At 39.9% G+C, this 25,680-nt stretch overlaps 2 long non-coding RNA genes across 2 annotated transcripts; one reads left to right on the top strand and one right to left on the bottom strand.

The window, feature by feature from the left end:
• Positions 1-1,656: 1,656 nt before the first annotated feature.
• Positions 1,657-25,551, top strand: LOC130989507 (uncharacterized). Its single transcript, XR_009090657.1, has 2 exons — positions 1,657-1,795; positions 24,985-25,551. It is a non-coding gene; the product is annotated as an uncharacterized LOC130989507 (long non-coding RNA).
• Positions 22,430-24,196, bottom strand: LOC130989506 (uncharacterized). Its single transcript, XR_009090656.1, has 2 exons — positions 23,497-24,196; positions 22,430-22,640 (listed from the first exon to the last, which is right to left on the bottom strand). It is a non-coding gene; the product is annotated as an uncharacterized LOC130989506 (long non-coding RNA).
• Positions 25,552-25,680: the final 129 nt, after the last annotated feature.

The raw sequence follows: 25,680 nt of genomic DNA on the forward strand, positions 1-25,680 counted from the left end.
AGTTATTTTATGCATTCGCATTTATTTGAGAAATTCCCTCAAATTAAAATCTTGTTTATTTTCTCGTATTAAAGGTCAAGCACAAGAGTTTAAGGCTTAGTCGTGAGTCTCTACTACCAGGTGGGCTTTCTACGTATAAACTAAAACCATATATATTAGAATTGCTAAGACTTTATGCTTATGAATTTAAATGATATTGTCAATGCCTAAATGCTTTATGTTTTATTATTAATTGCCTATCTGATGTTAATCGAATTCGGATTCTGGATGGGACCGCAAATCCCTTCGGAATTAGTGTACACCTTGTGATCGTGAGTCATCTAGCGGGTTGACCGATCATAGTGTCCGTAGAGGGAGGCCTCCCTCTCGGCATGAGTTACTGATATGGTGATTAATGATATAAAATGCCTGCGCGGGTTATTGATGAAAGAAATGATATTATTTTTGGTAAATACGAGTCTTTAAAGGAAAACCCTCGTATCTTACTACTGTTGAAAGGCTTGACAATAAAATATTATGCATGTATGTAAATTTCGGCAAGTGTCCACTAAGTACTCTTGTACTTAGCCCTGTATGTATTTATAAATGTGCAGGTTGAGCTGTGATCGGGGATGTAGTGTGCAAGCGGAGCTTTTATCGATCTAGAATGAGTACCTCAGAGTAGAGTATATGTCCTCATACATATACTCAAATTGTTATTCCGCTGCGAACACTGATTTTGCTAAAGACATTATGTTATCTTGTCAAACAATATGTATTATTTAACAATATACTCAAACTTGTTGAGTACCCCTTTGAATAATATTATGTAGGGTCCCCTTTTGGCCTTCGTTAAATTTTAGTTAATTTCAATTGTTTTCCTTATACAAGTCGAGTCATCAAGAAACTAAACATGCCCTTTTCTAATCCCGCTCCTAATTCCCCTCCCCTAGTCGCGTTTTCCCCGAATTTGCTATCCTTAGCAAGTGCGGTCGTGACATATATGAAGTTTTCTTGTTATTTTTTTGGACTATTAAAATCAGTAATGCAATAATTAATTATTGCATCTTTCAGTGTTGATTTTTGATTAATTTCGACTTATGACTTTGAGTTATATAGTACTTGAAGCAGAGTTATTATTTTATTTCTCGTGAGAAACCGCGATAAGGATTATTGAGTAGTCAATAATTATTATTTCGGATTATAACTGACTTAGCAAAGTCATGTTATTTAATTGTTACAATAAAAATATTATTTTTATTATTATTATTATTTTACTTAAGTCGTGGATTATACCGACTTGTGAGGAAAATTAAATCTTCGGATTTAATTTAGATATTAGATGAGCAGATGAATTAAATCTACGGATTTAATTTAGATTATTTTACAGTCTATCGACATTAGCAAGACAAGAATATCGAGATACGAGATTTATTAGAAAATACAGCAAAACCAAAGTTAGTATTTTTGATACAGAATGACCAACATTGAGAGATTATATCTATCACACCACAACTTTTACAACCTATCTATTACAATTATCACTACTCCTTCCCCCCCCCCCCCCACTACTCCTACCTCTCCACCACACTACTCCTTTTCCCCACCACTACTCCTTTTCCTCCACCACACTACTCATTTTCCCCACCACTACATTCTTTTCCCCACCACTACATTCTTTTCCCCACTCTCACAACTTTTGTCCCACCATTATCACACTCCATAGAAGCCTTTGAAGCCCCAAGAGAAGTAGCAAAGCAAGGGAGAGTGTGGGAAAACTAGGGCGTAAAGTTAGAGTGAAGGTTGTGCTTCGAGGGTGAGTTTTTCTTTGCTTTTTCTCAACTGAAAATGCTTTATGGCCATGTATTTTTACACATATGTGTGCTATATTATGTGAGGATATGTTTTATGATTTTGGATGATTATTTTGGTAGAGTTTATTGGGTGAAAAACCGTGCACGAGGTAAGGCAGCGAATCTGCCATAAGCACACTGCTCCGGCAGTGTATTGCAAGGCGATTCCAGCAATCCAAACGGTTCCCAAAACTTCCCAAATTAATTGTGTATCGTGTTTAATATGTTTTCTATACTATCGTAAAATATAAGAATATTTAGACCTCTCATGTTTTATTTATGAATTTTTAAACATCACTGCCCATCTGGATTACATTTTTGGTAAACCATCTTTGGGAGGCCATAAGTCAAGTTTCAATCGGTGAAAACCTTTGAAACTTGAGTATGTCACTCTAGACTCCTGTATCTTTCTTTTGGCATTGGCCTCACCATTTTTGAGTAAGGGAAAAAACCGGTATAAATTATTGAAATCTAGTTCTTATTCCTTGTACCATCCAGTAGGTTTTACAAACCTACGAATTTGAGGTCTCAAAGGCCGACTTAAATCTTTTATTATCAAGCCTATCTTTCTACTGAATATTCACTGACATGTTGGAAACTTACGTGTTCAGTTTTAGAATTTTTTGTGAAGCCTAAAGTGGTTTTTCCAATTTATGTTCTGAATCTGCCAAACTTGAACTCTTTTTCTGCACTGAACTTTAGACAGTCATATCTTCTAAACCATGAATTTTCTTGGAGTAAATACAACTGGAGAGTGTTGTGATCTCTCCCTAGTTTCCGAATTGACCCTTGGGGCTCCCAGTGGAGTTTTGTAAAGGGAGATATGAATTTTTAAAGAAAGCCCACTGACTTGGTTGTAATCTAGAAATCTGAAATTTTCAGATTTTTGTTTGTTAAATACCCATCTTTGAGAGGGCATATCTTGCTCGTTTGAACTGTTTTTCATTCGATTCAAATTGGAGAATGATCCTTGAAATGTCTAGTTTCTAGAATGTCTTTTGGAGCCTCATTTGGAGATCCGAGGCAGATTTGGTGTCTGTTGCAAAACAACCCCTTAAGAACTCAAGTTGTTGAATTATTTTCTATGTATCAAAGTTGATTTTTAAAGGATGTTTCATGAAAGAGTTAGTATATGTGCGTAACGAGTTTGAGACATGTTTTGTGCAAAGTTTTTATGAAAATGAGTGAGTTAACCTAGATAAGGCATCAAGATAAGCTAATGTATGTAAAATGCATAATCCATAGTTCGATTATGCGTTGTAAGTTCGGGAATAGGTTGACCAGAGACCCTAAGTAGACAACGATTCTCGTTATCTATGGTATGTGCTAAGTGTTAAGAACTCGTCTTGTAGGAATTGGTTCACATGACGGTACTACAGCTTAAGATCACCTCTCTTCCATACCGAGGATCAGGTGGGTTTATTTTCAGATATATATCAAATCAGTTTAATGTTACTTTCAAGCAAGTTATTTCATTACAAAATTTATGAACGGAAAGTTATCTAAGTTATCTCAGATATTGTCTTGCCATAAAATGTTTCATTTAGTATGATATCTATATGATGAGGCAATGCTAGTTTAAGTAATCGAATTCGGGTCCTGAGCAGTTGATAGTTGTCACGACCGCACTTGCTAAGGATAGCAAATTCGGGGAAAACGCGACTAGGGGAGGGGAATTAGGAGCGGGATTAGAAAAGGGGCATGTTTAGCTTCTTGATGACTTGACTTGTATAAGGGAAACAATTGAAATTAACTAGAATTTAACGAAGGTCAAAAGGGGACCGTACATAATATTATCCAAAAGGGGGTACTCAACGAGTTTGAGTACATTATTAAATAATACATATTGTTTTGACAGATAACATAATGTGTTAACGAAATCAGTGTTCGCAGCGGAATAACAATTTGAGTATATGTATGAAGACATATACTCTACTCTGAGGTACTCATCCTAGATTGACAAAAGCTCCGCTTGCACACTACATCCTCGATCACAGCTCAACCTGCACATTTATAAATACATACAGGGCTAAGTACAAGAGTACTTAGTGGACACTTGCCGAAATTTACATACATGCATAATATTTTATTGTCAAGCCTTTCAACAGTAGTAAGATACAAGGGTTTTCCTTTAAAGACTCGTATTTACCAGAAATAATATCATTTCTTTCATCAATAACCCGCGCAGGTATTTTAATATCATTAATCACCATATCAGTAACTCGTGCCGAGAGGGAGGCCTCCCTCTACGGACACTATGATCGGCCAACCCGCTAGATGACTCACGATCACAAAGGAGTACACTAATTCCGAAGGGATTTGCGGTCCCATCCAGAATCCGAATTCGATTAACATCAGATAGGCAATTAATAATAAAACATAAAGCATTTAGGCATTGACAATATCATTCAAATTCATAAGCATAAAGTCTTAACAATTCTACTATATGGTTTTAGTTTATACGTAAGAAAACCCACCTGGTAGTAGAGACTCACGACTAAGCCTTAAACTCTTGTGCTTGACCTTTAATACGAGAAAATAAGCAAGATTTTAATTCGAGGGAAATTCTCAAATAAATGCGAATGCATAAAATAACTATGCATGACTCTTATTCCGTTAATTATTATTCTGAGATAATAAATCGAGAAATTTCTAATAATAATCCAACTATAGGATTAAAGCTCGTTTCATGGGGTTGGATTATAAATCTTAATAATCTACTCATCTTGAATTAATCTAACTCACTTACCAACTAATAATTAATAAGTATTAAAATTAATCACTAATTAAATATAATTAGGATTAATAATGAGGCCTAAAATAATAATTCTAATTGGGCTTAAGTAAATGAATCTCATTGGACTTAATCAACTAAATAGTAAGAGCCCAATTAATAAAAATTCGAAAATCATTATTAACAATTATTAGAAGCCCAATCAAAATGAATAATAGGAGCCCATTTATATAAATAATAGAGTCCAAACAATATATATATTAGCCCAATGGAAATAAAATAAGCAAAGCCCAAATGAATTAATATCCGGCCCAACAAATAAACTGAACCAGGCCCAAGAAAAATAAAAGCCCAAAACTTCTCTCTTCATCCCCAACACTCGGTTTCTCTCTCTTTTTTTTTCTCAAAATAATCGGTTCTCTCTCTCTGTCTTTATTAAAGCAGAATTCTTTTCTCTCTTAAATCACTATCGGTTCTCTCCCTTTTATTAAAGTAGATCTCTCTTTCTATCTTTATTAAAGCAAAACATTCCCCCTCTCTCTTAATTATTAAAACTGAAACTCTCTCTATATTATCGAGAAAGGAACGCTGCATCTCTCTCTTTCTCACAACAGCCGCTCGGCTCTCTCAATCAAGCCATCGTCGTCGCCCCTCTTCCCGGCGAGTCATCGCCGGAAACCACCTCTCTCTCCCTCGCGTACATCGGACGGCAGACGATCATAGGAGGCAGTCGCCGCTGCTGCTCTGCTCTGGGCCGCGACCAGCGGCGGTTGGCCTTCGGCCGCGCCGCCCCGCTCAGCCGCCTCCCTTCTGAAGCTGTTGCCGCTCCCCCTGAAGTCGACGAGTCAGCTGTCGCCAAGGAGTCCGCCGCCGACTGCTGCTGTCGCCGAGGAGTCCGCCGCCGACTGCTGCTGTTCTGGAGTTGGCGAGAGATGGCAGAACAGCTGCTGCCGACAGAGGCCAGCTCGCCGGGGCTGCCTTCCTCGACTCGAGTCCGAGGCTTCCTTCGGCGGAGTCGAAGGTCGCCGCTGCTGTTTAATTCCGACGAGCAGCGGGCTCTGCTGCCTATGTGTATCGTCGATTGATCTCGCTCGTTCGCCGCCACTGACTCAAAGCCGAGTCGAGCAGAGCAGTCAGCTGTTTCCTTGGACTCGACTGGACAGGGTGGTCAGCCTTGTTTCTTCTAAAGAGCTAAGTTCGAAGCTTGTCTACTTGAAGTTTTAGTTATGTAGGAGATACAAGGGAGCGTTGTTCTAAGTCGTATGATTCATTCAATCTCTTAAACATTCATAAACAATTTTGTGAGGTCTGTGGTTCTGTTAAAAGCATGATACTTACATGCCTCTTGCTGTGGTTCTAAATTTTAATGGTATAGCATGGTGACAACATGTATGGTTTGAATAAGTAGAGGAAAAACTGAGGTAGCAGTAGGTACCTTGAATGATGCTTGGTGTTGTGGTTGGATTAAATGGTGTCACTGTGATAGAATAACATATATTATTTCATCAATCAATGCAGGTGAAACATGAAACAATGGTGGGAGCATTAAAGCCAAGATTACCTTCTTGAAGTTCTTGGCAGAGATGGATGAAGAGCAGTACAAGTGTGGAATGGAAATGAAATGAGGAGGTTATATGCTTGAAATCTGAAACCAATTGAAAGTGTTCGGGTGTGAAATGGCTAGTCAAAAATTGTGTAAATCTGCTGCTGGAGCTGGAGTCAAAAAGAGTACAGCATAGGCGTGGAGTTGGAGTCAAAAAGATGCATATAAGCGTGGAGTTGGAGTCAAAAAGATGTACAGTATAGGCGTGGAATGGAGTCAAAAAGATGTACAATATAGGCGTGGAATGGAGGAAGCGTGCAGTGCATTTATTTCTTTCCCTTATCTTATTCTTCTTAGACTTATATATTAATGATTGAGAGTAATTGGTTTGATCTGTGCCTTGTATCTATATTTATTTTTTTGTATCCAGACTCTTCTCGGTCTCATTCAAAAGTACTCTAAGTAGAATGTTTCCTACTTCGCAGTTATCCATCTGAAGTATTATCTGCTTAGTTGTTAGCACCAAAAATGAATAGATTATATTGTATTGCGTTTTTTTTTAAAATCTAACTACCGGGTTTTGTTAATATCGCGTGTTTATGAAACTATTCGATATTTGCTTTCTTGCTTAGCTTAAATTAAATCCGTAGATTTAATTCTTCATAAGTCGGAATAAATTCACGACTCAAGAAATAATAATAACCCTGCTTCAATTAGAATATAATCCTGTGTCATAAGCTGAATTTAAATCATAAATAATTACTGAGCTTGATTTACTGAAAGATGAAATAATAATTATCGTATTACTGGATTTAAATATAATAAAAGAGCGGGCTACTACATACTACCCCTCTTAACAAAAATTTCATCCCGAAATTTGCATATCTCCGCTAAAACAACTCGGGGTATTTTTCTTTCATCTGGTCCTCAAGTTCCCACGTTGCTTCTTCAGGTCCATGGTGTCTCCACAGTATTTTGACTGACGCAATCGATTTATTCCTCAACTCTTGCACCTTTCGGTCCAAAATGGCTTCAGGTTTTTCCTCGTACGTCAAGTCTGGGTTAAGAATCATTTCCTCTTGGTGAATCACGTGTTTGGGGTCAAACACGTACCGTCTCAGCTGTGACACGTGGAACACATTGTGGACGTTTCCAAAGCTAGGTGGCAGCGCCAACTTATACGCTACGGGACCTATTCTTTCAAGGATCTCATAAGGTCCTACAAAACGGGGTCTCAACTTACCCTTAACACCGAATCTAACGATCCCTTTCGAGGGTGATACTTTAAGGAAAACCTTATCTCCAATCTGAAATTGTAGTTCGGTTCGTCGGGTATCAGCATAAGACTTCTGTCTGTCCTGGGCCTCTTTAATTCTTGCCTTAATCTGGCGGATGGTCTCGATCATCTCGCTTACTGCATCTGGCCCAAGGATTTTTCTTTCACCCACCTCATCCCAGTAAAGTGGTGATCTACACTTCCTTCCATACAGCGCCTCATAAGGTGCCATATCAATGGTCGCCTGGTAACTATTGTTGTAGGCGAATTCGATCAACGGCAACACTGATTCCCAACTTCCTCCTCGGTCTAGCACCACTGTCCTCAACATATCTTCAAGGGTCTGAATTGTCCTTTCTGATTGTCCATCTGTTTGAGGATGAAAGGCGGTGTTAAAGTTTAATCTCGTTCCCAACTCTTTCTGCAAACTGATCCAAAATCTAGAAGTAAATTTTGAATCTCTATCCGAAGTAATGGATATTGGTATTCCGTGTAGCCGTACAATCTCACGGATGTACAGTTGGGCTAGTTTCTCCGATCCATGGGTAATTGGAATCGGTATAAAATGAGCGCACTTCGTGAGACGGTCTACTATTACCCAAATAGCTGTGTTGCCCCTATTTGTCTTGGGTAGACCCGTCACGAAATCCATCGCTATGTGCTCCCACTTCGATTCTGGGATTTCCAATGGCTGCAATTTCCCATATGGTCGTTGATGTAAAGCTTTCACTTGCTGACATGCAAGGCAGCGCTCTACAAACGAGGCTATATCTTGTTTCATCCCGTCCCACCAAAACTTCTGTTTCAGATCTTGGTACATTTTGGTACTTCCGGGATGAGCAGTATAGGGCGTGTCATGAGCTTCACTCATGATCTCGTTTCTGAGTTCCTCGTTATGGGGAACACACAATCTTCCTTCAAAAAGAATGGCGTTATCCGTTGCCTCTTGGTAGCCTCCTGGCGTGCCTGTTCGGATCTTGAGACGAAATTTTTCCAAGCCCTCGTCCGCTCTCTCGGCACTGACGATCCTTTCTCTGAGATCTGGGACGGCTACCAGAGTTGCAATAATTGCTCTTGTCGTTGCCGGTGGCTGAACCACTTCTATCTTCAATTTGTCAAAATCCCTTACAAGCGTGTCCTCTTGAGTGAGAAGAAGTCCTAACTCGGATTAAGTTTTACGACTTAAAGCATCAGCTACTACATTAGCTTTTCCCGGGTGGTAGTTGATACCGCAATCGTAATCCTTCACGAGCTCGAGTCATCTCCTCTGTCTCATGTTCAAGTCTTTCTGCTCGAAAAAATACATAAGACTTTTGTGATCAGTGAAGATTTCACATCTAACTCCGTATAGATGGTGTCTCCAAATTTTCAAAGCATGCACAATTGCTGCCAGTTCCAGATCATGAGTGGGGTAGTTCAATTCATGTGGCCTTAGTTGTCGCGAGGCGTAGGCGATGACCTTCCCTTCTTGCATCAACACACAACCTAGCCCATTTTTGGACGCGTCTGTGAAGATCACGTATTCTTTATCGACTGCTGGAACTGCTAGCACTGGTGCAGTTGTCAATTTCCTCTTCAGCTCTTGGAAGCTGGCTTCACACGCTTCGTCCCACTTATACTTGATTCCTTTGCGAAGTAATTACGTCATTGGCCTTGCTATCTTAGAGAATCCTTCGATGAATCTCCGGTAGTATCCCGCCAAACCTAAGAAACTCCGGATTTCATTAGGTGTGGTTGGTGATTTCCACTCGCGCACGACTTACACCTTGGCGGGGTCCACCTTGATTCCATCTGCTGATACGATGTGCCCTAGAAACATTACTTCTTTCAGCTAAAATTCGCACTTGCTAAATTTGGCGAACAACTTCTCCGTTTTTAATGTCTCCAGGATGATTCTCAAATGCTTTTCATGCTCTTGGTCATTCTTAGAATAGATGAGGATATCATCTATAAACACTAAGACAAATTTGTCCAAGTACGGATGGAAAACTCGATTCATGAGGTCCATGAATACTGCCGGTGCATTGGTTAGATCAAATGGCATGACAACGAATTCATAGTGACCATATCTTGTGCGGAAAGCGGTCTTGGGTATATCCTCTGGTCTGATCTTCAGTTGGTGATACCCAGACCTTACGTCTATTTTTGAGAATACACTGGCTCCCTTGAGTTGATCGAACAAATCATCTATCCTTGGGAGGGGGTATTTGTTTTTAAGCGTCAGTTTGTTCAACTCTCGATAATCAATGCACATCCTCATGGTTCCATCTTTCTTCTTGACAAAGAGTACAGGCGCTCCCCAAGGCGAGACACTGGGCCTGATGAAACCCAAGTCCAAGAGTTCCTGTAGTTGCACATTCAATTCTTGTAGTTCCTTTGGGGCCATCCTGTACGGTGCCTTTGATACTGGGGCAGATCCAGGTTCTAGATCAATGGTGAAATCTAATTGCCTGTCTGGAGGTAGTCCTGGCAATATTTCAGGAAAAACTTCTGGAAAGTCTCGTACTATTGCCACATCTTCCACCCTCTTGTCTTCACTAGCTTCCCCGTTTAGGTAGACGAGATAAGCCGTGCTTCCTTCCTTCATCATCTCTTTTCTGGCTTGTAATGCGGATATCACTAGTACTCTTTTCTTCATACCGATGCCGTGAAATTCCGTCGGTTCCTTTCCAGGTGGTCGAAGAGAAATTTTTCGTTCTCTACAAAGGATGGTGGCGTGATTCTCAGCTAGCCAGTCCATTTCTAAGATCATATCTACGTCCCACATGAGCAGAATATTAAGATTGTTCGCTACCATCTTAAGTTCTCCTATTTCAAATTCTACGTTCGAGCAAACATGTGTGGTGGTAGATCTTCCTCCTGAGGGTGTAGTGATTCTTAAGGCACACTTAGCTCGTTCTGATTCGATTTCTAAGGTATCTACGCAAGGGACAGATATAAAAGAATGCGAGGCACCAGTATCGAACAGAATCATAATGGAAAAACCTTTAAGCTTGCCCATACCTGCCAAGTTTCCCTAGTTTTTCTAAGGCTGGTTTTGGGTGAGAGCAAAGGCTCTCGCCTGCTGCGGCAATGGTTGCGGCCGCTTCTGTTGCTGTTGGCACTGTTGGTGCTGGTGTTGGTATTGCTGCTGGTGTGGCTGTTGTTGGCGGGGCTGGTGTTGCCTTTGAACTGCTTGCAGGGGCTGGGCATAAATGGCCCTGATTGCCGTGCCCTGCTGTTTGTTGGGGCACTGTGAGGAGTAGTGGCCCTTCTGGCCACACGTGTAGCAACTGTCAGTTCCAGCCCTACAGACACTACGATGTGGTTTGTTGCATTTCGGACATAGGAGAACTTCATTCTGTCTTTGGCTGCCTCCAGCCGGGGCAGAACCATGTTGCTTCCCTTGTCCTTGTTGCTGATATTGTCCCAACGGCTCATTTCCTTGCCATGGCCTTTTGTTAGTCTGGTTTTCATTCCCCCCACGGTCGTTCCAGTTGCGCTTCCCTTTAAAGTTCTGAGGGCGTGCAGGTGGGTTGGCTGGCACTGAGGTCTGTGATGGAGCCAACCTTTCTACTGGCATCGCAGCTTCGATGTCCAGTGCCCTGTTCAAAGACTCAGTGTATGAGAGTCCACCAAGACTAGTTAGAGTCATCCGAATCTCGTGCCTCAGACCGGCACAAAATTTCTCCGCCATTTTGTCATCAGTATCCACCTGCTGCGGAGCATAACGCGATAGATCGCAGAACTCTCTGTCATATTCTGTCACTGTCTTCTTCCCTTGTTTCAGGCTATAGAACTCAGCCTCCTTCTTCTTTCTGTAGCTCTTGGGAATATACTTATCGTATAATCCAGTCCTAAAGTCTTCCCAAGTATAAGCTGCCCATTGTTCAGGAGTCAGAGTCTTTCGGCGGGCTTCCCACCAAAAGTCAGCCGATCCGGCTAGTTGGAAAGACATGCACGAGAGTCGCTCCTCTTCAGTGCAGTGTAGGAAGGTGAAAATACGCTCCAAGGCACGTACCCAAGCTTCGGCCTCGGCTGGGTCGCCTGTCCCAGTGAACGTGGGTGGATTCTGTCGAAGAAAAAGTTTTTCAGTCCTTCTAGTAGGGGGTGGAGGGGGTGGGGTAGGTTCCCTGTCGTTTCGCCGTCCTTCAGGTATTTCATCGCGATTTCCATTGTTGTTAACGTTCCTCCTAGCAGGGCGACCTCGTTTAGGCGGCATTCTGTAAATTACAAACACCCATTTTAACACATTCTATACAGGAGTCTCTAAGGCAAAAAAAGAACTGTTTATCAAATTTAACTTATGATGACTCCAAAACTAAGATATTAACAGGAACCGTTGCATACACAAGTCACATTATTCAAAGTTACTACATTCTTAACTGACTCGTGAAGAATAAGAACCCGTAGAGAAACATAAAACATACACGAGATCGTCGTAGAAAGCCCATGCTAGGGTCATATATATCATGGAAAATTGTCTCATCGAGGGCTTTTACATCGTCAACCAAAACGTAAGTAAAGTCTATCCAAGTACTTCCTATGATGTACCGGCTTACTAGCTAAGCAATCACAAAAGGGTACTTATTCACGGAACGTCCTAGAGACCAACGTTTCCGTACTAATGCTAGCTAGAGACAACATAAATAAAATCATAGTCATAGAGTTACAAAAACATCGGAACGAGTCATCGTTTCTGGAGTACATCCACAAGCTAAAAACTATCAAATCTGTGAACCCTGAGTCGCGGTACGACTGCTCCTCGGTGACGCCAGGGGGTCCTCCTCTGGATCCTCCTCGGGGTCCTCCTTCGGATCCTCCTCGGGGTCTTCCTCCTCATCCTCCTCTATAGGGTATTTGTCCCTATCTAGGAACTCTCTCATGTTGGCCATGACCCTGACGACGTCTGCCATGACAGCCGCAAGCCTTGCGTCTGCCGTAGGTATCAGTGGTGGTGGAGGAGTAGTAGCTCGGATCGCTGAGTCAGGAGGCGATGGGAAATCCCGGCGAGCCCGTGGACGAGAAGGGCCTGCCTCGTCATCGTGCCTACCACGGCGCCCTAGAACTGAGGCACGTGGTGGAGGGTCTCGTGGCAAGGCCATCGGGGGCTCAGGAGCAGTAGCGGGTTCCTCCGCTGGCAAAGGCGTCCCCACCTGTACGTAGTCTCCCGGAAGGATGTAAGGCCCTAGAGGGGCGCGGCCCCACAAGGTGAAACAGATCTGAAGCTCCGCAATAAAGCTAGGGAAGTCTCCCACGAGGTCGTGATAATCCTCCCGGCGAAAGATGTAATGGGCAGAGATCAGCCTAGCCCATCCTTGCCACTCGAAAGGTAACAGTAAAATCAACCTCAGGATACCGTCATACCCTGATACTCCATGTGCACTCGCCTCGACCCAGTGTCTGTGAAAACCTGCGAGGAACTGTCCGAGGTTATCCCCGTGACATGGAGCATAGGTGCGGTAGGACCGCTCGACCTCCTCTGGACTAGCCCATGGGGGCAGTGGTCGTCGTCGGGTGAAAACAGTCCTCGCTATCTAACAAAGGAAGTTCTATCGTCAAAAGTAGCACACGACAAGTAACTTAAGGCGATAAGGTTCTAAATATCTAAAATCGGAAAACAAGTTCGGTTCAATAACCATAACGTGCAAAAACACCTCATCATCTAAATCTAGCATTTACACAAGCCATACAGGTTCTTAATACTTAATCACAGATTACCAATTCGACTATCATATAGTTCTAGTGTCGTTGTTTACCGAACTTAGGGCTTGTTATGTGATGATGATATTTTCTTAAATCTAGCAACGAGCACTAAAAGTTTCAACAAAATAAGTTCAAAAGGCCAAGCTAATTCGAGATCTCATCGTAGAAAAACACTCGAATATTTAAGCTATGCCCATGCCATCAACGTACTATTGGCGTTCGTTACGCTGCTCAATCTTCATGCTCGTGGTTTCATCATGCGACCCTTCGTGTGATTCTTCTTTCTCTATTTCGACCGTCATTGTCGATGTCATCGTAAAATGAAGAAAAAGTTAAGGCATCTCCCTAAGTTCTCTTCTATGTTCCGTCGTGAGAGTGAGCATATATAACTTAACAGTTCTAAGTTCTTGTGATTCATACAATAGTCATACTTATTCATGCTTCATACATTTCAAGAAATTAACTTAATTAAAACTTGAAAGCACTTACCATAACCTCCGTTGAGCGTGACGAGATGTAGTGCCAAGCTTTTGTCAACTAGTTCAAAAGTGTATTAACTTACTTAATCTAGACTCAACTTAGAAGGAATGAGTAGTACTCAGAGCAAAAGAAATGCTCTGATACCATTCTGTCACGACCGCACTTGCTAAGGATAGCAAATTCGGGGAAAACGCGACTAGGGGAGGGGAATTAGGAGCGGGATTAGAAAAGGGGCATGTTTAGCTTCTTGATGACTTGACTTGTATAAGGGAAACAATTAAAATTAACTAGTTTGAGTACATAATATTATCCAAAAGGGGGTACTCAACGAGTTTGAGTACATTATTAAATAATACATATTGTTTTGACAGATAACATAATGTCTTAACGAAATCAGTGTTCGCAGCGGAATAACAATTTGAGTATATGTATGAAGACATATACTCTACTCTGAGGTACTCATCCTAGATTGACAAAAGCTCCGCTTGCACACTACATCCTCGATCACAGCTCAACCTGCACATTTATAAATATATACAGGGCTAAGTACAAGAGTACTTAGTGGACACTTGCCGAAATTTACATACATGCATAATATTTTATTGTCAAGCCTTTCAACAGTAGTAAGATACGAGGGTTTTCCTTTAAAGACTCGTATTTACCAGAAATAATATCATTTCTTTCATCAATAACCCGCGCAAGTATTTTAATATCATTAATCACCATATCAGTAACTCGTGCCGAGAGGGAGGCCTCCCTCTACGGACACTATGATCGGCCAACCCGCTAGATGACTCACGATCACAAAGGTGTACACTAATTCCGAAGGGATTTGCGGTCCCATCCAGAATCCGAATTCGATTAACATCAGATAGGCAATTAATAATAAAACATAAAGCATTTAGGCAATGACAATATCATTCAAATTCATAAGAATAAAGTCTTAACAATTCTACTATATGGTTTTAGTTTATACGTAAGAAAGCCCACCTGGTAGTAGAGACTCACGACTAAGCCTTAAACTCTTGTGCTTGACCTTTAATACGAGAAAATAAGCAAGATTTTAATTCGAGGGAAATTCTCAAATAAATGCGAATGCATAAAATAACTATGCATGACTCTTATTCCGTTAATTATTATTCTGAGATAATAAATCGAGAAATTTCTAATAATAATCCAACTATAGGATTAAAGCTCGTTTCATGGGGTTGGATTATAAATCTTAATAATCTACTCATCTTGAATTAATCTAACTCACTTACCAACTAATAATTAGTAAGTATTAAAATTAATCACTATTTAAATATAATTAGGATTAATAATGAGGCCTAAAATAATAATTCTAATTGGGCTTAAGTAAATGAATCTCATTGGACTTAATCAACTAAATAGTAAGAGCCCAATTAATAAAAATTCGAAAATCATTATTAACAATTATTAGAAGCCCAATCAAAATAAATAATAGGAGCCCATTTATATAAATAATAGAGTCCAAACAATATATATATTAGCCCAATGGAAATAAAATAAGCAAAGCCCAAATGAATTAATATCCGGCCCAACAAATAAACTGAACCAGGCCCAAGAAAAATAAAAGCCCAAAACTTCTCTCTTCATCCCCAACACTCGGTTTCTCTCTCTTTTTTTTCTCAAAATAATCGGTTCTCTCTCTCTGTCTTTATTAAAGCAGAATTCTTTTCTCTCTTAAATCACTATCGGTTCTCTCCCTTTTATTAAAGTAGATCTCTCTTTCTATCTTTATTAAAGCAAAACATTCCCCCTCTCTCTTAATTATTAAAACTGAAACTCTCTCTATATTATCGAGAAAGGAACGCTGCATCTCTCTCTTTCTCACAATAGCCGCTCGGCTCTCTCAATCAAGCCATCGCCGTCGCCCCTCTTCCCGGCGAGTCATCACCGGAAACCACCTCTCTCTCCCTCGCGTACATCGGACGGCAGACGATCATAGGAGGCAGTCGCCGCTGCTGCTCTACTCTGGGCCGCGACCAGCGGCGCTTGGCCTTCGGCCGCGCCGCCCCGCTCAACCGCCTCCCTTCTGAAGCTGTTGCCGCTCCGCCTGAAGTCGACGAGTCAGCTGTCGCCGAGGAGTCCGCCGCCGACTGCTGCTGTTCTGGAGTTGGCGAGAGATGGCAGAACAGCTGCTGCCGATAGAGGCCAGCTCGCCGGGGCTGCCTTCCTCGACTCGAGTCCGAGGCTTCCTTCGGCGGAGCCGAAGGTCGCCGCTGCTGTTTAATTCCGACGAGCAGCGGGCTCTGCTACCTATGTGTATCGTCGATTGATCTCGCTCGTTCGTCGCCGCTGACTCGAAGCCGAGTCGAGCACAGCAGTCAGCTGTTTCCTTGGACTCGACTGGACAGGGCGGTCAGCCTTGTTTCTTCTAAAGAGCTAAGTTCGAAGCTTGTCTACTTGAAGTTTTAGTTATGTAGGAGATACAAGGGAGCTATGTTCTAAGTCGTATGATTCATTCAATCTCTTAAACATTCATAAACAATTTTGTGAGGTCTGTGGTTCTGTTAAAAGCATGATACTTACATGCCTCTTGCTGTGGTTCTAAATTTTAATGGTATAGCATGGTGACAACATGTATGGTTTGAATAAGTAGAGGAAAAACTGAGGTAGCAGTAGGTACCTTGAATGATGCTTGGTGTTGTGGTTGGATTAAATGGTGTCACTGTGATAGAATAACATATATTGTTTCATCAATCAATGCAGGTGAAACATGAAACAAGGGTGGGAGCATTAAAGCCAAGGATTGCCTTCTTGAAGTTCTTGGCAGAGATGGATGAAGAGCAGTACAAGTGTGGAATGGAAATGAAATGAGGAGGTTATATGCTTGAAATCTGAAACCAATTGAAAGTGTTCGGGTGTGAAATGGCTAGTCAAAAATTGTGTAAATCTGCTGCTGGAGCTGGAGTCAAAAAGAGTACAGCATAGGCGTGGAGTTGGAGTCAAAAAGATGCATATAAGCGTGGAGTTGGAGTCAAAAAGATGTACAGTATAGGCGTGGAATGGAGTCAAAAAGATGTACAGTATAGGCGTGGAATGGAGGAAGCGTGCAGTGCATTTATTTCTTTCCCTTATCTTATTCTTCTTAGACTTATATATTAATGATTGATAGTAATTGGTTTGATCTGTGCCTTGTATCTATATTTATTTTTTTGTATCCAGACTCTTCTCGGTCTCATTCAAAAGTACTCTAAGTAGAATGTTTCCTACTTCGCAGTTATCCATCTGAAGTATTATCAGCTTAGTTGTTAGCACCAAAAATGAATAGATTATATTGTATTGCGTTTTTTAAAAAAAATCTAACTACCGGGTTTTGTTAATATCGCGTGTTTATGAAACTACTCAATATTTGCTTTCTTGCTTAGCTTGAATTAAATCCGTAGATTTAATTCTTCATAAGTCGGAATAAATTCACGACTCAAAAAATAATAATAACCCTGCTTCAATTAGAATATAATCCAGTGTCATAAGCTGAATTTAAATCATAAATAATTACTGAGCTTGATTTACTGAAAGATGAAATAATAATTATCGTATTACTGGATTTAAATATAATAAAAGAGCGGGCTACTACAATAGCTATCCTGCCAGGGCTAGTGTACACCCAGGACCGTGAGTCATCTAACGGGTTGGCCGGTCAGGTGTCCGTGAGAGGTGGCCACCTCTCCGGCACACAAGCTTCAGATATGATAAAATACAAGAGAACTTAGACTGATCAGTCGAACTTTAAGATTCACAAATGAATTTAGTAAGCTTGGGCTTATTTCATGAAAAACTCCCCTTGCTGTACTGTTTATGATGGCATGACAATTTACAACTTTACGAAGCATGTTATATTTCATAGTAGGCATATGTGCCCACTGAGTACTTTTGTACTCAGCCCTGCATGTATTTCTAAATGTGCAGGTTGAGCAGTAGCCGGTGGTGATGAAGTGACGAGCAGGAATTCCCTTTTGTCTGAAGTTATATATATATATATATATATATATATATATATATATATATATATATATCAAAGAACTCTTGAGTACATGTCTTCATACATGTAATCAGAACCTTCTTCCGTTGCGTACTCAATAGAATTTCATGTTATTTTAGCTAAGTCGGAGCTATCCGAACTTACTAGTTTGACTAAATCATTAAGACTCCAACTTTGTTGTAAATATTCCCTTCGTTGTTAATGTTTAAGTATGTTCTTCTTCGTTTATTTCTCAATCGTTCATCCCCTTTCTATCCCGCTTCTTATCTCCAACCCTTGGTCATGGTTTCCCGGCTTAATTATCCTTAATTAAGTCCGGTCGTGACATTCAAACCAATAAATTAGTGGCATGTGTTAGATTTCTATTGGTGCATTCTTGGAGGAGAGAGAGAGACCATGCGCTCTCTTTTTTAAGATGGTCGAACATCTCGCAAACATAGTTATTCAATTTTTTTTTTCTTTTTTTAATTATGGGGTGGTCGACCTGGTCTCCAAAAAGGAACCGATAACCTTGGTCTTAGTGGGTTAATATTTTGGATATTGATGTATTTTTTATATATTATATTATTTAAACATATTAAAATTTTTATAAAAATAGGATGGTCTATAGTTATATATAGATGATGTATTTCTCGATTTTATAAAAATGCAAAAAATAAAATAAAATATTAATATTATTTTCTTTTTTCACATATCAGTAATGAAGGACTATAGAACCGCGCGGTTCTATGAACATATTTTCTAAAACTCCATAATTTGCTAATGTAATACCCGGGCTTTTGATGACGTGTTTAATTACTTTGTAAAGAGATGAGGAGTTATATGAAGTTTTCCTGTTATTTTTTTTAAATATTGAGATGTTCTTTTGATGATGTGAGAATGATGTGGGATTTTATATCCGTATTTGAGTTTGAGTATTTGAATAATTTGAGATAATTATTTGAATGAGAACGATGAACTCGGAAGTGAAATCTGAGTTCGTTAAGACATTTTTGACTTTTTGACGATGAATAGTAAAATACTGCTATTTCGTCTTTTTGTCGACTTTCAAAATCTTACATGCACGTCGTCGAGAAATATTCTTAGTTTTTCGATACGAGTCCAATAATAAAAGTTTTTATTTTTGGACGATGAGTGAATAGTAAATCGGGATTTCTCGATAAATGAACCGAGCTCATTTATCAGAATTTCGAGAACGAGCCTGCGTGTAACAACCCGCTCTTTTATTATATTTAAATCCAGTAATACGATAATTATTATTTCATCTTTCAGTAAATCAAGCCCAGTAATTATTTATGATTTAAATTCAGCTTATGACACTGGATTATATTCTAATTGAAGCAGGGTTATTATTTTATTACTAAGCCAGTTAGCTTCGCGTGAGTAAAACCGCGATGAGAATTATTGAATAAGCCAACAATTATTCATTTCAGATTCAAAACTGACTTAGCTAAGTCATGTTATTTATTAATCACAATAGAATTATTTTCTATTTTTATTTCTTGAGTCGTGAATTTATTCCGACTTATGAAGAATTAAATCTACGGATTTAATTTAGAATTATTCTAGCTAAGCAAGGAAGCAGATATCGAGTAGTTTCATAGAGTACTTTTGAATGAGACCAAGAAGAGTTTGGATAAAAAAAAATAAACATAGATATGCACAGATCAAATCAATTACTCTCAATTATTAATACATATGTCTAAGAAAGATAAGATAAGGGAAAGAAATAAATGCACAGCACGCTCCTCCAACTCCACGCCTACACTGTGCATCTTTTTACTCCAACTCTCCACGTCTGTCTGTATTCTTTTTTACTCCAGCATTCTGCACATTTTTGACTAAAATGTGTGCATATTCACACCGAACACCTTCAATTGGGTTTCAGATTGAAAGCATATAACCTCCTCATACCCATTCCACACTTAAACGTCTTCATCCATCTCTGCAAAAATATTCACAAGTTTCAGTTTAATTCAACTGCAATCATCAACCAAGCATCATTCAAGGTAATTATCATCTCAGTTATTTCAAGTTCCATTTACATGCTTCACATTCCATCAGCATGAGTTCAACCTTAGAAACACTAGATATGCATTGATTAGCATGATCATTTCAATAAGAAAAATGCATAAACAGTTTACTTCTATATAAAACCCAACATGTAATCCTACACCATTTTACGCTAAAGGACCATAGCCATTTACTTAGCACATATAGCACCTTTGATTCGTACAAATAGAAGAAATAAAAGTAGGACTTAGCTTCTGAAAAAAAAGGGGGGAGCAGTAGCGACTCGGTGCTTGGCGGCGGTTTCAGGCGAGAAGCTCGCCTTGTTGCTCCACGACCTGTTCAGTCGGGCCGAGAGACGAACGAGACGACGCGATGATGGAGCTCTCACCGGCTTCGGAACTCGGAGAAGAACTGGAAACGGTGAACACCCGGCTGTTCGCCGGCCTCCCTACAACAGCGGCGTTCGGTGCTTGGCAGCAGAAGTCGGCCTTGGGCGAGGCAGCGGCAGTCGACGACGGTGGTGGCTGTCGGAACTCTGCAACAGCAGCCCGCGACTCCAGAACAGCAGCAGTCGGCGGCCAACTCCAGAACAGCAGCAGTCGGCGGCGGACTCCACGAACAGCAGCAGTCGGCGGCGCTTCCACAAACAGCAGCAATCGGCGGTGGCCTCGTCGTGAGTCGCCGGAGCAGCAGGAACAACGGCGCTGTAGTGAAACGTTGAGGGAGGTGACTGACCGGCGGTTCTTCGCCGGAGGAGATTCGAGAGAGATTGAGAGGTGAGTGTTTGGGTGGTTACCGATGTATGCGAGGGAGAGATAGATGGTTTCCAGCGATGACTCGCCGGGAAGAAGGACGCCGGAATCGAGCGAGAGAGAGAGAGATGTTGCTGCAACTCTTTTCTTGATTGAGAGAGCCGAGTGCTTTTAAAAAAAAAGAGAGAAAGCTTTGATAATATTAAGAGAAAAAAAAGGTGTGTTTTGCTTTATAAAAAAAGAGAGGGAACCGATGATAGTGGGGATAAAAGAGAGAGAGAGAACCGATAAAAAGAGAGAAAGAGATGTCGGTAGAGAGAGAGATAAAGAGGCGTGAATTTGGGGAAGAAAAGGGGAGGATTTTGGGCCGGGTTTGGGCCGAAATTTTGGGCTTTATCAATTGGGCCTAGTTCATTTAATTGATGTTGGGCCTAATGTTATTTATGCATTGGGCTTTGAATTTATCCATTTGGGCTCGAATTAAATTCCTATTGGGCCTTGATTATTTTATTGGGCCTTCATAATTATTCTATTAAGTTTAAGTAGAGAAAATTTTAAGACTTACTAATTATTAATTAGTAAGTGAATTAGATTATTTTAAGATGAGTAGATTATTAAAGATTAATAATCCGACCTCATAAGACGAGCTTTAATTCCTTAAATAGGATTAGCATCTCATAATTTAATTAAAGGAATACGAGTCATGCATAATCATTTCACGCATCCTCATTTATTGAGATTTTTCGAGAATTAGAATCTTATTTTATTTTCTCGGATTAAAGGTCAAGCACCAGAGTTAGAGCTAAACCGTGAGTCTGCTATTCAAGTGGGCTTTCTACGTATAAACTAAAATTATATATTAGAATTGTTAAGACTTTATACTTATGAATTTAAATGATATTGTCAATGCCTAAATGCTTTATGTTTTATTATTAATTGCCTATCTGATGTTAATCGAATTCGGATTCTGGATGGGACCGCAAATCCCTTCGGAATTAGTGTACACCTTGTGATCGTGAGTCATCTAGCGGGTTGGCCGATCATAGTGTCCGTAGAGGGAGGCCTCCCTCTCGGCACGAGTTACTGATATGGTGATTAATGATATAAAATGCTTGCGCGGGTTATTGATGAAAGAAATGATATTATGTTTGGTAAATACGAGTCTTTAAAGGAAAACCCTCGTATCTTACTACTGTTGAAAGGCTTGACAATAAAATATTATGCATGTATGTAAATTTCGGCAAGTGTCCACTAAGTACTCTTGTACTTAGCCCTGTATGTATTTATAAATGTGCAGGTTGAGCTGTGATCGAGGATGTAGTGTGCAAGCGGAGCTTCTGTCAATCTAGGATGAGTACCTCAGAGTAGAGTATATGTCTTCATACATATACTCAAATTATTATTCCGCTGCGAACACTGATTTTACTAAAGACATTATGTTATCTTGTCAAACAATATGTATTATTTAATAATGTACTCAAACTCGTTGAGTACCTCTTTTGGATAATATTATGTACGTTTCCTTTTGACCTTCGTTAAACTCTAGTTAATTTCAATTGTTTTCCTTATACAAATCGAGTCATCAAGAAGCTAAATATGCCCCTTTTCTAATCCCGCTCCTAATTTCCCTCCCTTAGTCGCGGTTTCCCCGAATTTGCTATCCTTAGCAAGTGCGGTCGTGACACTGCGTTTTCTATATTTATATAGAATTACGAGTGTAATGAAAGTGAGTAGGAGTTGAGAGGGCGAGTAACGAAGAGTATGGGTAGTTAGTCGTTAAAACGAGACGAAACGAGATATTTAACGACTAACTGGTTAATATCCTAAAAGATCTAACCTACCCTACCCTTGACCACCCCACCCAACCTCCCAGCAGCCCCTTTGATCAATACACGGCTGATAATTCAGCCCACAACACTTACTCTCATTTTGTCACGACCAGCCTTAACTAAGGATAGCTAATCCGGGAAATCGTGACTAGGGAAGGGATTTAAGAAGCGGGGTTAGAATGGGCACATTTGACTCATTTATAACTTGATTATAGACATTGATATCTAGCATTAATTCTTGAAATAAAATTTAAGACATTGAAGGATTGACGCATATAATTAAAAAGGATACTCGATGAACCCGAGTAAGCATTAGATATTTCTTTGAAGAGTAATTCACATAGTTATAGACTTGACTAAAACATAATCAGTGTTTGCAGCGGAAGACATAACTGAGATACATGTATGCAGACATATATCTTTTCTGAGCCTAATTTCAAATTGACAAAAGCTCCACTCAGCAACACTTCATCATCCATCACAGCTCAACCTGCACATTCATAAACATATGCAGGGCTAAGTACAATAGTACTTAGTGGTAGTTGCCAAAACTAAAATATAAACTTAACATTTTATTAACAAACCACAACATCATATAAGAGACGTGAGTCTTCTTTCAAATCTTTTGCTTTCTAAACATTTCCAAATCTATAAATAGCGTGAGAGCATTCTTCATCATCGAAAGTCCTATTAAGAAGCATCGTGTCGTGAGGAAGGCCTTCCTCAACGAGCACAGGCATCGCGCCGTGAGGGAGGCCTCCCTCAGCGGACACAGCATCGTACTGTTGAGGGAGGCCTCCCCCAACAGACGCTAGCATCGTACCGTTGAGGGAGGCCTCCCTCAACGGACGTTTGACCGGTCAACCTTCTCATTGACTCACGGTCGCGTTGCAATATATATATATATATATATTTCCTTGGCAAGATAGCTATTTGCTCAGGAATCGAATTCGTTAACATCATCACATAAGCATTTGATAATAAGCATAAAGCATTAAAGCGTAACTTACATAGACGTTAAATAATAAGCATAAAGCATTAAAGCGTAACAAAGCATGAACCACATAGGCGCGTAACAAAGCGTAACTCACTTAAGCGTAAATCACTTGAAAGCGTAACAAAGCATAAATAATAAATTATAAAAATTTAAGTCGTAATTTAAGCGTAAATAGCATAGCGTAAATTATTAAAGCGTGACAAGTGTAGATAATAAAGAGAAATAAAGTTTTAACTCATTTAAGCATAATAAAGCATAACTCATTTAAAAATCAAATTTTGCATTTTAAAGCATGAGAGTTGCATAGTTCTTCAATAGCATTTTTATTTTACGCATAATAAATGCCCACCTGGTAGTCGAGACTCACGACTAAGCCTTAAACTCTTGTGCTTGACCTTTAATACGAGAAAATAAACAAGATTTTAATTCGAGGGAAATTCTCAAATAAATGCGAATGCATAAAATAACTATGCATGACTCTTATTCCGTTAATTATTATTCTGAGATAATAAACCGAGAAATTTCTAATAATAATCCAACTATAGGATTAAAGCTCGTTTTATGAAATCAGATAGTAAATCTTAATAATCTACTCATCTTGAATTAGTCTAACTTACTTATAAAAAAATCACTAATTAAATATAATTAGGATTAATAGTGGGGCCTAAATTAATAAGTCTCATTGGGCTTAACTAAATAAATTTCATTGGACTTAATCAATTAAATTGTAGGAGCCCAAATAATATAAATTCGAGACCCATTATTATTAAATAATAGGAGTCCAAATAATAATTAATGTGAACTGGAAAGAATTAATCTTAGTCCAATAGACAATTTAATCGGCTCAAATGACGAATTAATAGCTGGGCTGAACTAAACAAATCTGAAACAGGCCCAATAAAATTAAATAAATTCCAGCCCAAGAACATTAAATAAATTCGGCCCAAAAAGAAAGCCCAAAAGATGACCCAATGAATTAATCTCCGGCCCAACAAATAAAATGAACTAGGCCCAATAAGAAAGCCCAAAATCCTCACTCTCTCCCTCAATCTCGGTTCTCTCTATTTTTTTTTCTCACAAATCACTCTTATCTCTCACACCTCTCTCTTTCTACCGACATCTCTCTCTCTCTTTAACCTCACTATCATCGGTTCTCTCTAATTATCGAGACTCCCCTCTTTTTTTTTATAAAGCAGCACACACTATCTCTTAATTTATCAACATTGCATCTCTCTCTTTCTCACAATAGTGCTCGGCTCTCTCTCTCTCTCTCTCTCTCTCACCATCCTCCCATCTGCCTCCCCCATTCTCGCGCCCGTGTCCGAAGGCAGACGGCCATGGAGGAAACGCCACCGCCGCCGCTCGCCTGCTTCGGCCGAGTTCAGCGGCGTCGGGTGCCGCCTTGCACCGTCCTGCCTCAAACCGCGCCGCCTCGCCTGCCTTCACCGTGAGCAGCCACGGGCTGCCACCACTCATGCGGCGCCGGCCGCCGCATCATCGTCAGCCCGGCATCGGGCCTCCGACAACCTCCCCCTCTTCTCTTCACTCATTCCCAAACCAAAACAGCAAAATGAAATTCTCGGATTTGTAAAGATTCGATTTTTGGTGCATTGGTCAAGGTATTTCTTTAATAGAAACAGTTGGGTATTTGGATTTCGTGAGTTAATCTTTTGTGAAAATCATGTTGGTGTAAATCATGTAGCATGAACTAGAGTAAAATGAGATTAGCAATCACCTGTGTTTTTTTTTTTTTTTTGTGCTTGGTTGGCTGCTGTGCTAATGAATTCAGGAATGAATAAACTGAAACATAATTGTGGATTTTGCTTAACCATTGCAGGCTGAACTCAAGAAGAAAATGGAGAAGTTTAAGTTGAGCTTACCTCTTGGGGTCCAGATTGCAGCTGAAATAAACTCTCTATGATTTTTGGTGCATAAAGGAAGGAGGGGGAATCGTAGTTGGTGATTTTCAGGCTACTATGAAGCCCTCAATTTATAGGCAGATTAGGCCGCAAAACTTGAAAACTATTTACAGCAAATGTGGAAATTTTGCTGCAATTTTTGACAAAAATGAAATTGGTTGGTGGCTGCCAAAATTTTTTTTGACTAATAGTGGAATTTCATGTGAGACTTTGAAAAGTGGAGTACTCATAGGGTGCGTCTGATCCTAGTTGTATCTTAGCATACTTCAAATATTAAATTGTGACTTTTGCAGGGAAAAGAGTATGACCTTAGCAGAGTTAAAGAAAAGGGGCTGCTATGCGTGTACTATCTATATTTTATTTCTTGATTTTGTATACTCTATTGATAGTGTAGGAGCGTAGGGAGTGTGAAAGAAAAATGATGATTGTAAGTAAATAGAATTGAGGTGACTAATAAAAATCTCTTGCCTTGATTAATTAATCAAGTATTTGTAAAACAAATATTGGGTTCTACTAAATAACGACACTTCGTTATAACTCTCTACGAATTAAATATCTAATTTAACTCGTTCTTAAATTCGGAATTATATCACGACTTCCAAGTAAATAATAGA

The sequence above is a fragment of the Salvia miltiorrhiza genome, chromosome 6, assembly GCF_028751815.1.
Source record: "Salvia miltiorrhiza cultivar Shanhuang (shh) chromosome 6, IMPLAD_Smil_shh, whole genome shotgun sequence".
Lineage (NCBI taxonomy): Eukaryota > Viridiplantae > Streptophyta > Magnoliopsida > Lamiales > Lamiaceae > Salvia > Salvia miltiorrhiza.